This window comes from Octodon degus, unplaced genomic scaffold, assembly GCF_000260255.1.
Source record: "Octodon degus isolate 3935 unplaced genomic scaffold, OctDeg1.0 scaffold00106, whole genome shotgun sequence".
NCBI classification, from domain to species: domain Eukaryota; kingdom Metazoa; phylum Chordata; class Mammalia; order Rodentia; family Octodontidae; genus Octodon; species Octodon degus.
In genome coordinates, this window is record NW_004524682.1 from 7,693,694 (window position 1) to 7,706,800 (window position 13,107).

At 38.9% G+C, this 13,107-nt stretch overlaps 1 pseudogene; it reads left to right on the forward strand.

Annotated features, from left to right (window-relative positions):
* The first annotated feature begins 12,029 nt into the window (after nt 1-12,029).
* Nucleotides 12,030-13,107, forward strand: part of LOC111818882 — a 12,003-nt pseudogene continuing 10,925 nt past the window's right edge.

The following is a 13,107-nucleotide window of genomic DNA, read 5'->3' on the forward strand; positions in this document are numbered from 1 at the left end:
AAACAGTACACATTTAGAAGAACAAGATTATAAGTATTCAATCTTGGTTCTAGTATTACACATTGTTGACTTCAATTTCGTTGCTTATTTCACAGATATCAGCATACAGAATTAGTCAAGCTGAAAATTCTAAACATTAACTTCTATTTTCAAAAGAAACTTATGGAAATTATTATTAATTATTATTACTATTATTATTTCATAACTCTTTGGTGAAATAGAAAATCCTGTTTTTTCATGTCTGAAGCTTTATAATCAACCCTATGTGGGCCCATTTTCTCTATATTTACTTAACTATGGAAGGCCACACACTGCTTTTTAAAACAAGAAAGATGTGACCCTTTTCCTAATTTCTTTTTAAACTGTAGCACGCATCCTTTTGACTTTTGTATTATGTATCCTATTGCACTCATTTCCTTTATGAGGGTTTACACTGGCTTAAAAAAACAAAAGCTCAGCCTGGCATGTGATTATAAGCATGTGACAACACACCTATAATCCCTGCTACTCAGGAGGTTGAGCAGGAGGATCTGCAGTTTAATGTTAACATAGCAATTTAGCAAAACTGTATTTCCAATTAGAACAAGCATTGAAGATGTAGGTCAGTGGTAAGAGTGCTTGCCTAGCATGTGTAGGATCCTAGGTTCAATCCCAAGTACCATAAAAGAAAGAAAGAAAAAAAGAAAGAAAAAGAAAAGCAAGCAAACAGCCAGGCATGGTGGCACACCTGTAATCTTAACACTTGCAAGGCAGAGGCACGAGGAACATTGTCAGTTTGAGGCATACCTGGGCTACAAAATGAGTTTGAGGTCAACATGAACTGCACAGTGAAACCCCCTCTCAAAGGCAAAAAAAAAAAAAAAAAAAAAAGAAAAGAAAAGAAAAGACAAAAAGTAAGCAAGCAAACAAATAATGTATCATGAGAATATGTAAAGAAAGAGATCATATGACCAGGTCTAGGAATGTGGGTTATTTGAATTTCAAACTATGTGAGGGAGGCTATGGAATTCAGTGTTTGGAAGACTCTCTTGCCAAATTTGTAGATGCTGAGCTTCTGTACAAAGGGACTTTATTTAAAATGCTCTTTTTTGTTTCATACATAATTTAAAAATCTCAGAGAAGTTACCCTTAGAAAACAAGTGTTCAAATCCTAGCCAATTAAAAAAAATTGTAAATCACTATCACCAAAGTGAGTTCATCAGATTGAATTGAAAAATACTTTATTACATTGGATAAATGGGTAGCCTTTTAAATTATAAATATGGTAGTAGAAGGGACTTATTAAAATTAAATGTCTGTTCACTTGCTGATACAATGACATTACAGATGTTTAGTCAGTGAAAAGGTTTTAGGAATTGGTCTTCCATAACTAGTCATTTAAAAAATCAAGAATAAAAATGTTTTAGGATATATCTAGGCATTGATGATTCTAGCAGAATTTTCTTCAGCTTTAATCCAAAACAGATTTAACTGATAGCCCACATTGCTTGTGCTTATTCTTCAGTGACTGTCTTTGCTTTTAAAATTTTAATCACAGGCCAGGGAGATGGCTCAGTGGAATAAGCACTTCCCTGGCAAGTGCAAGGGCCTGAGTTCAATCCCCGGATCTGCCAAAAAACAAAAACAAGCAAACAAAAAAAACTCCTTTTAATCACTATTTTAAAAATAGTAATGGATCTACCTGGTTAAAATTACACAGTGAAAAGTCTTGCCAGGCGTGGTAGTATACACCTGTAATCCAAGCATGCCGTGGGCTAAAATGGTAAAATTACCAATTTGACACCATCTTGGACTTCATAGTGAAACCCTGTCTCAAAGCAAAAAGGAAGTGTCATTCCTATCTCATTCTATGGTGCTCGAGTTGGCACTCCCTGTCCAGTAAGGTAGCCATGTTTATTCCACTGATGCAGATGTTCTAAATATTTATGTGTGTACACATTTAAATATATAAATTTATACATATACATGTAGATGTGCACTAAATAGTGTTGTGTGCTTAAAGCAGGAGGAGGACGGTAGAATAAGAAGGAGAAAGAGAGAAATGGAAATTAACTCCATGAACTGGTATTATTGCTTGTATTTAGATGCGCTTCTGTAGTCTCATGCAGAGACTACAGAAAGTAAGTGGGGCTTTTAGAGGCAGCTGCATCTACGGTGTGTGATACTGGGATTAAGGGTGTGATAATAGAATTGAGTGTGTGTTGCTGCAATTGAGGATGGGTGATGGCTAAATTGTGCACTGATGTGTTTGGCATAAATCTGGGTATGGGTGGTACCACCCTGGGAGTGGGTGGCAGCACCCAAAGGACAGGTAGTCTAGAAGGGAGAAAGGAGAGAAGCAGGCTGCTGCTGCTGCTTATTTGCTGATACACTGCTTTGTTGTCTTCTGCCCTTCAAGAACTGGGTCTCCTCTGTGGTGCCCTTCTGCCAATGTCACTTTACCTTGGAGCTAGCCAAATATGAACTGAAACCTCTATGAACTTTGAGCTGAAATAAACCTTTCCTCTTATAACTTTAGGTGTCAGATATTTTGTCTCAACAAGAGAAGCAACTAAAACAACTGCCTATATAGGCAGATACTAATGTGATTTTTTTTGCTTTTTTATTTTTATTTTTTACCCAGATAGCACACAATATACTAAAGGAACTTGGTAAATACCATGCCAAAATATGTCACTTTCTGGACTTCAAACTGAGAATATTGAAGAAAAAGTGAGCACAGGAAGGGGCTAGTGCTGAACTTTGCTGATCTAAAGATAGATCCACCAGAGGGCTACAGTTGTGATGAGCCCTTGCCCCAGTAATTTATCAACTAGGAAAGTTTATGTCACAGGAATTGAGGCTGAAGGTCAATGCCAGTCCTAGAGAGATTTTGTCACAAGATCAACTAATTTTTCTGAGGCTCATTTTTCTTTTATTCTGTCCCCTAAGTTGCCTGAATCTTTCCACTCCTCTCCAGTACAAAGAGGGGAGAAGCTCCTTGCTTATATTATGTTTTTGGAATACTCAGAGTTTTTTTTCCATGTAATGTCCCCCATGCATGTAATAAATTTGGCACATATTCTCCTGTCAATCTTATTACTGATAGTTTATTTTATATATTCAATTACTAAACTTTTGGAAAGTAAGGGAAATGGTTCCCCTCCCTATAGTAGTATGCAAATTGTGCCAAATTCTGCTATGTTTCTCTGTATATTTTGAGGATAAATATTTAATAGCACATAAATGTTTTGCTCATTCTTTATATAACTGCTTAGGATTTTATTGTGTTGTTTCTAATCTTTACACAACTATAAAAAATGCTTTGATGAATTGTAACAGAAAATATTCTCTTCAGCCAGTATATTTCAGTTTCTTTGTTGCCAAGGTAATAGTTCCTGTTCCAGTTCTGGTTGCTTCTGTCTCTTTTAAATAGCTGGTCACTGTGACGCATATTATACAAACCAATCTCCAATTGACAAGCCATTCTTTCTCTGAACTTCCTGCTTGCTATCTGATAAAAGCCATAGACCATCAGCAATTGGTGCCTGATATTCTGGGATTGATCCTCCTCAGTACTCATTAATGTAAGTAAAACTGCCTCCAAATCTTGGGTGTTGTTTCAGTGTTCCTGCTTGCCACTGCATCTGCTGCATTAGCCAAGAAGGCTGACTGTGCTGACCTCTTTGGTCACTGGTCATGGTTCCCATACACAAAACAAGGACCTCTCCAGTTCCTGACAGGAAGGCACACCCTTGGGATTTCTTGAGTTCCCTCTGAGGTCTGAAGGAATTTTCCTGGTTTCCCACTCTAGCAACCCACACTGGACTCCAAAGGGAGAAGGATGCAATCTGTCTGTCTTCCTGACCACCAGCTGCCCAATTCTGGTAAGACCCTTGGACACTCCCCAGTTAATTTGTCAGTCTTGCTCAGTTTGAGACGAGGAGCCTGATCCACTGTTTTTAGTTAAGGCCACCCTCAATGGAAGGGGATTGGAATGTTTAGCCTCCAAGTGCCTGCTGAATGACTGTGTGAGTGGAATAGACAATATAAGCAACAGGGTGCTCTGTCTGGGCACCAAAAACAGGAAACACTGGTTGGGGTGGCTGATTGGGCCCTCACCTGCTGTTTTGTGGCAAAAGACATATGGCATAACAGGGGCCTTGCACCCTCCTTGGCTAAGTCCTGCTGAAGTCCTGCATGGGGTGTGGCCATATGGGTATCTGAATGGTTTCTCTCTGATGGGCACTCATCCTTTGTCCATTGCACCACCATTTAAGGTGCACAACATACACCACAGGGAGATAGAAAGGGAACTAATTAATTAAAACTTATATTCCCTGATTACAGGGAAAGGGGATTTTACAGAGTTAAAAACTGCTCCCTGTACCTCAAAGAAAAGCGAAGAAAAAGAAGTCTACTCTTCCTGAAAATTCCACCTTGGCACCCTCATGGGCTGCTGCAGTTGCTGCCAACACCAACAGTTTCACCTCCCACTCCCAACTCAGCTACTTTCAGCCAATTGAACTAGTTCCAGCTAGTCATTGCCTATATTTGGTCTTAGAGCTCTGCCACCACTGAACATTCAGCTTAATGGCTATGCCTATCCTGGTCAAGTGGCATCATGTGACACCCACTCAAGACGAATATCAGCAATTCCTTCTGAGTTTATTCAGTACAGAAATGTCTGTATTTTAGCTGAGGGAAAATAGGACTATTAACTAAGACCAGTGAGTTGCTATGTCTTTTCTAAAGGCTAGTCGTTGCCTAGAAACAGCCCAATTGAATAGTTCTCAAAGACATCATGGGGAGGTAGATGTCTTAGTTACTTTTTACTCATATCTGGGATATAATACTGATACCCCAAATTAAGAAAGGAAAGGCTTTTTAGTTCACAGTTAGTAGAGATCTCAGCCCATACTCTGCTGGATCCAAGGAAGAGAGCAAAGATTCTTGGTGGCAGAAAACAATGAGCAGAGGAGGAAAAGCAGCTGCTTTGGTATCTATCAAGCCTCTCTCTTCCTTCCATGCCAACTGTGAAGACTGGAGGTCCTCCAAAGGAGTGACAGCAGCTACTGTGAAGATCCAAGCTCCTCTAAAGTGGCAGCATGTGATGATCAAGCTCTTCCAAGGAAGTAGCACACAGAAGCCTTCCTCAACCCCTTTATATACTCTTTAAGTGCTGAGTCACTCTAGGGTGGACCCTCCAGCCCTAGGGGTGGGACCTCTGTGCCCTAGGGTATGGAGTGACAGAGCCGATCCAGCCAAGCTTCCAACATCTCAAGTAGATACAATGTAACAACCAGTACAGAGGGCAAAGTCATACTAACTACTGTTAACCAGAGATCTGAGGAAAAGAACAAAGCATTTGGTGTCTGTAAGAAAATCCAGTCAGTATCAGCCATGTGGATGAGTCACTGCCATTGCTTGACCAGTTTGCTCTCTGAAAGCCTGAGAGAATGTTTTCTCTCCACGTGACTCTCCTTAGGCACACTCTACATCATTGATCACATTCCTCTGTGGCTCCATAATCTTGATTAGAAAATTTGGGACAAAACTGAGTTACATGATGTTATAGTACAGGTTTCCTATGTCCTGAGTCCTCACTGATCTTGAAAGTCTAGGGCCAAAATGTTGGCTGTCCTTGCAGCCCTTCTTTTTCTTTAATTTTTGGTCTGCAAACTTAAGTTGTTAACCCTCTAGAAGAGAAGCTTATTATTATTATCCTACAACATAGGCAGTTGAGCTTAACCTCACTATCTGCCTGAATACCAAACATATAAGACATAACATGGAACATGTATTTTCCATCAAGTATTGATATGTTAAACTTTAAGTTCCTCTAGAATATGAAAAAATGTTAAATATAAAAAAATTAAAAATGGGAATGAACAGTTACACATTTTTAAGAAGAAATTTAGAAATCTAACCATATATAGCATTGTAGCAGGACAGTCTTGTGACTTTTTTCTTATCTCTTATTTTCATTTATTACCCTTTTAATTAAACATTTACTTAAAAGACAATATGGCAGTAATTGGTATGTCATGACAAGCAGTACATGTTTAGAAGACCAGAATAGTAGGTGTTCCAAGCATGACCCTACCATTAAATATTGCTATCTTCAGTGCAGTTGCTTAGCTCACAGGTATCAGTCAGGGTGAGAATCCTACCAATTAACTGCTAGTTTAAAAAAAGCATGCTGAAGATTCTCAGCATCATTTCCTTGACCATCTTGTGCATATAAATGAATGGCTTTGCTCATGACATATTTCCTAGCTTTTCTCCTTGCCCTTTCTTCGTTGTCTAACATGGCTGACACTGACAAAGTATCTAAAAACTGTGGTACAAGGTTACAGGATAAATCCAGAGGGGATTTGACTGACCTTAGCAGATTCGAAAGTTACATTTCTTGTTATATAGGTCTTGCTTTATCTTGATCTTAACCATCCAGCAGAAAAGTATAAAAAGGAATAAAAAGTAAAGCCATATTAATATGCTGAGCTGTAAAAGGATCAAGTCATCAACTTCTGACATTGCCAGTCCTATGGATAACCCACTACCATTATGTACTACTGGACTACATTGGATTATTTTGCTGAATTCATGCAACTACAATATTTAAATGACAATGTAATACCGTTCTCTAACAAAACTAAATAAAACAGGGGGATACAAATAAATGACCATTTTGTATCTATATATTCAAAATAGGATAGATATATAGCTGTATTCTCTTAATTCAATGAGTAGAGAGATTTGTTCTAATTGTATCTGTGGACAGGATATCATTTCTACATCTTGTACAATGAATAACCATTAAGACAACAATATGCAGTATATTAATTATTGAAACTGTGGTAGTAATTGGTTTTGAAACTGTCTCATTGCTATTTGTTTCTCAATAAAATTATAACAAAAAGAAAATCCAGTCAGATAGAGCATCATACCACCTAGCTATAAGTTATAAAGACTATGGACACTGAAAATCAGTCAATCAATCAATCCCTGAAAAGCTTCATTCAGGATCATATGAAAACACTTTCATTGGCCTAATGGGCTCAATGTAAGCCAAACTAAGCTGAATATTCCAGCAATGATCCAAATACCTATCAAAGTAAATAAATGTGCTTCCAAATTCTGGGGGTCATTTCAGTGTTTTTACGTCTGTTGCAGAATATATAAAATGATTTAAAACTGAAGCAGCACATTTCACAAATAAATTATGAATTTGTTATGTTGTGCACATCTGGCACTGAGGACTGAACATAGGTCCTGTTATGGTTTGTGTCTAGTTGTCCTCCCAAAGCTTCATGCTGTCATGGGGCAGCTTCCGGAGTTTGTGATTAATTTTTTTTTTTTGTGTGTGTGTGTGTGTGATTAATTATTGATCTAATGCCTGGATTATGGGTGTGAGTGCCCTAGGGCAGATACTCTGCATTACAGTGTAAGAAGGGGAGAAAGGCTATCTAGCTGCTTGAGCTGCTGCCACTTCTTTTGCAATTGATCTTTGCCACTGCCATGAGCAGCTGCTCCGTGCTGCCACGTGCCACTCTGCCTTGGAGTCAGCTGAATATGGACTAACACCTCCATTAACTGTGAGCTAAATAAACCTTTTCTTCCTTTGTTTTGGGTGTTGGGTATTTGTTCCAGCAGCAAGAGAAGAGTAACTGAGACAGAGTTTGGTACCAGAGAAGTGGAGTCATTGCTGTGGCCAATCCTGATCTTGTGGATTATGAGCTTTTGGGAATGGCTTATGGAAAGAGTGGAGATGTCACTTTCAAGAGAAGTGCTGGCTCAGCTTCAGATATTCTGTATGGAAGATTCTGCCAAGAGCTCAAAAAACCACAAGACTGATGGAAATCCTGCATCTAAAGATCAGGCTGGGGAGATTTCTGCTGGGAAAATGCTTGTATGAATTTTGCTCTTGTCCAGTGACTGCCTGACACAGATTAAACATGGTAGAATGATTAATCTAGCAAAGAAATTTCAAGGCAGTTGAATGTTGAAGCAATAGAATGGCTATTGTTGGGGGCTTTTAGTCAGATTTATGTTGGGAAAGAAGAGTAAAGCTCACAGCAGGATGATTTAAAATGTGAGTTTGGCCAGAAAGAAAGCTACAGGAAGGCTATGGACTACAAAGAGAGCTGAGATTGCCACTGACCAGGAGGAACAGGATAATAGAAAATATTTCCTGAGGGCATCACAGGAAGGGGCAGGTTCTTGCCCTTTGCAACCTCAGAATCAAAAGGGTGAGGAGCTTTGCTTTAAAGAGAAAGCCACTGAGCACCATATTTGAGAATGGAGGCAGCAGGCACACCATATTCCAGAATGGCATTGGCAGAGAAAATTTGTTACTCAGAATCAAGTTTGGAATACTCAGTGGTCCAGGCACTCAGTTCCTACAACCAAGAGAGAAGACAGCCTGGCTACTTCTGCAGCTGGCAGCAGATGTTGGCATCATCCATGTGGAATTGGTTTTAGGTGCTTGCAAGATGCAGGAGTTCTGAGGTTAAGAAGACTTCCACCTAGATTTCACAAGGCCTGGAAGGTCAGGCAGTGTGCCCCTGGGAGTCTAACATGTAAATTTTTGAGTGAGAAGATAACTTAGTGGAACCTCCAAAAGGGTGAATTTGGCCAATAAAGTGGATCATCTAAGAAAAGCTGAAAGAGAGGAGCAAAGCAGGTCTGAGAGAGAAGCCATGGAAGATGCAACCAGTAGCAGAGCCATGGAGGTGGAGCCATGTGGATCTCACAGTTTGCCACAGATTACTTCAGATGTTCCATGTGGAACTACAGGACTTAATGTTTGCCCTTCTGGGTTTTGGACTTCCTTTGGTCCCAATGATTGGTATCCTACTGTGTGTATCTTTTGGAATGGCAATGTATATCTTATGCCATTGAATTTTGGAAGTGTTTAACTTTTCATTTGTACAGGGGCTCACAGCTAAGAGTTTGCTTTAGATCTTGGAAGAGATTTGCGACTTGGATTTTTCAACAGTGCTGAAATTGTAGGACTTTGGCAACTCTTAGAGATGAGGTAGAGATGAACTAAAATGTCTTTTGCACAAAGAGATGTACATGAGTATTTGGGGATCTAGGGTTGGGATGTTATGGTTTGTGTCTAGTTGTCCCCGCAATGCCTCATACAGTCATGGGGCAGCTTCTGGAATTTGTGATTGATTCTTGATCCAACGCAGGGATTGTAAATGTGAGTGCCCTGGGGCAGATACTCTGCATTGCAGTGTATGGAGGGAAGAGAGGATAGCTAGCTGCTTGAGCTGCTGCCACTCCCCTTGATTCTGCTCCTTACCTCTGCCATGAAAGGCTGCTCTCTGCCATGTGCCCCTCTCCCTTCAAGCCAGCTGAGTATGGACTGAAACCTCCAGTGACTGTGAGCTAAATAAACCTTTCCTATCCTAATTTTGAGTGACAGATATTGTCCCAGCAATGAGAGAAGAGCAACTGAGACAGACCCAGAAATTTTTGACTTAGTTACATCCCCAGCACTTCAAAATTTTCGTCTTGAGACCAGATCACTAGGTCATTAAGTTGTACTGACTGAACTCGAATCTATGATCTTCCTGCTTTAGCCTCTGAGAGTGCTAGCATAACAGGCATGTGCCTTCACACCTGGTTGAATTTGTTATTAATATAGATATTGTCTAATTACCCTCTATTAAGTATTTTTCCAAGTTACAGTTTTACAAGTGATGCATAGGAATGCCTATCTTTCCATAATCAACATAGTGTAGTACCAAATTTAAAAATTTTATCAACATGGTGAGTAAAAACAAGGAATTCAATTATTTTTAATTTTTATTATACAAGTGAGATTATGCATATTTTGTATATTGTCACTGCTAAAAGTCTGGCTCTCCTGATACCCAGTGACTCCAGAAACACTGATGGGAGGAGAAAGAGCTTCATTGCAACAAATGAGAAATTTTGAAGACTTCTATCCTAGAAAACATCTGTCTTGCCCAACAACTACAAGTGAAGAGCTTTTATAGGAAAGATAAGGGGTTTATTTTACCCACCAATGGGTTGCACTAGAGTTATCATTAATTCTGCAGTGATCCATTTCTTTGATCCATATTCTGATGTTATCTGAATGCTACCAGATGCTCTGGGTCCTGCAAATCTAAAGAAAGATTATTAATTTCTTAAATTCTCCAGCAAATTGAAGGCCTAATTAAAAAGCCATATAGGGGCTGGGGAGATAGCTCAGTAGAATAAGCACTTTCCTGGCAAGCACACGGTCCTAAGTTCAATCCCTGGTACTGTAAAAAAAAAAAAGCCAAAAAAAAAAAAAAAAAAGAAAGAAAGAAAGAAAGAAAGATTATTGATTAGGTCTTGTGAGCGGTCTGTTTCTTGTTTCCTTCTTCTAGAGTAGCTGACATTAACAGTGAATATTTTTTTTTCTCTTTGGAAATGTAAATACCTGGAAAAGGGAAAACAAAAGAAAATTTGCAAAAGAAAAATGGAACCACTAGGAGAGTGCAATATACCTAAGATTTCTTCATATTTTTCTGTGAATTTTTATGTTTTCTGTCCACTTTGTTGCTGTTTTCCTTATTTTGTGAAACATTTTATGTTTTAGGATGTTAGGTCTTTGTAATATAAATTTCAGTTTGTGTTAATTTATCATTTGTTTATAGTTTTGCTTGTGGGTTCTTGTTTTTCGTGTGTGTGTATGTGTGTGTGTGTGTGTGTGTGTGTGTTGTTGTTGTTGTTGTTGTTTGGGGTGCTGAAGATCAAAGCTAGGATCCAAGCAGATGTTCTGCCACTGAACTACACTCCCTAGCTTTTGTTTTTTGTTTTCTATTTTACTTTGTTTGTTATACAGAAATTTTAATATAGTTAAATTTATCAGTCTTTCCAGATGTACAGATATTGTAATTATAATTTTAATGGTCTATCCATGTTTTCTTCCAGTGCACTTATATCTTGTGTTTTAAAATTTGATTCTTTGCCTCTTGGCTCAAGTGGATTAAAGCACCGGCAAGCAGGTGCAGGGGCTAGGTGGTCAACACCCCCTGCCAGCCATGTGGGCCCTGCCCCCGGGGTGTGCTGAGACAGCAATTGAGATTGGGCATGGTGGCGTTGCCTGTAATCCCAGCTCTTGGGAGGCTGTAAACAGGAGAATCACTGAGTCATCTATCAGTGAGACCCTGAACACCCTGTAGTCCCTTCCCTAAAAAATACAAAAATAAAATAAAAAATAAAATAAAATAAAATTTAATTCTTGAAGATTTAAAATTTTTACCTAATGTAATTTTGAGATATAAATATCAATTTAATAGTTTTTACAGATGGCTCCCCAGTTGTCAAAATAACATATATTAACTACCATGTCCTGTCTTTACTGATGTGAATTGGCATCATTTGTACACATTAAATCTACTGCTGCATTTGGTCTGTTTTAGGACATCTTACTGTATTCTGTGTTGTGGTCTACTTATTCTTATGTTGCTCAACATCGTTGTCACTGTCAAGTCTTTCTTTTCAAGGGGACTGGGGAGCTAGCTCAATATAGCAAGTGCTTGCCTGGCAAGTGCAAAGTCCTGAGCTCAATCCCTAGTTCTGAAAAAAAAAAAAAAAAAAAAAAAAAGTCTTCCTTTTCAGTCACTAGAAGTGCCAATCATCCGGCATTGTTCTTCACTGTTCCAGACTAACTTTTTTGTATTTACTTAATTTTTAAATGAACATCAGTATTGTCTTGTGTAATCAAAAACTGTCATTATTTCTATTAAAATTATGTAAAAAGAGGCCTAGTGGCAGCCTCTACCTACAAGAAAAGGCCTGGCCACATTTCAGGCCACGAGCTGTGGGCAGTGAGTCCCTGCACTACCTCAGAGGGCAGCGCCTGCCCCAGCCCCTTCTGCCTTCCCTGCTGCAGGGCTGTGTGAGTTGCTTCAAGAAGGGCATAGATGGCAGCAGTGAGGGTGACATCATGCCCAAAGACCTCTCATTATAAAAGAGAGAAGAACTTTTGGACATTTGTGAAAGAAAAAAGGAACTCACTGATGACACTGACAGGCTGAAATACAAAGCTGCAGGTGATGACAGAGAACTATAACCTAACTTCAGAGGAGGAGAGCAAAATGACTCAGGGGGTCAAGCAAATAGCTATGAGAAGAAAGAAAGTGAACTTGGACCCCCAAAACATAATTCGGTTTCTAATAGAAAATGATTCACTACAGAGCTCAACAGAAGATGTTGCCCAGCTCCTCTATAAAGAAGAAAGCCTAAGTAAGACTGTCATTGGGTGAGAGGAATGAATTTTAATATTGAAACTCTTCAGGATTTTGTTGAATTCCATGAGTATGCTGATCTCTGCATCATACAAGCCTTAAGGCAGGTTCCATAAAGTTCACATTGCCCTGAGAGGCCCAGAAGATTGATTACCTGATGGCGCCTTTGTTCTGGCCACTGCCTGTACAACTCAGCATCTTCCAAGCCAAGAGTTCTGCCTTGTTTCAGACACATGTTATGTGCTCATGTTCACCATCACCATGCTCAACACCAGCTTGCAAAACTGCAGCATGCTCAACAAGACCACTGTGGATCATTCACCACCATGAACCATGGCATCAATGATGGGAGTAAGGGGAGACTTCCCTGAGGAGCTGCTGAGGGATTTATATGAAAGTGTCAAGAATGAAGCATTTAAAATCCCAGAGGACGGATACAAAGAAAGCACCATTATGTATCTGTATATGCAGAATAGTTAGGATAGATATACAGCTGCTTTTGCTTAATTAAATGAGAAGAAAAATTTGTATTAAAAGTGTTTGGACAGGATATCCTGTCTGCATATTGTACTATGCATAACCACTAAGAAGATAAAAATGCACAATGTATTAATTATTGAAACTATCCTATTAATCAGGTCTTTTTTCAAATCAAATTGGTAGGACAATTTCAATAATTAATACATTGTATACTCTTTTCCTAGTGGTTAATTGCTGTACACGATGCAGACATGATATACCATTCAAAAACACTATTAGAACAAAGCCCTATATTCATTAAGAGAATGTAACTATATATCTATCCTAACCATTTTGAATACACAGATACAAAATGGACATTCATCTGTATCCCCTTTTTGTTTAGTTCTGT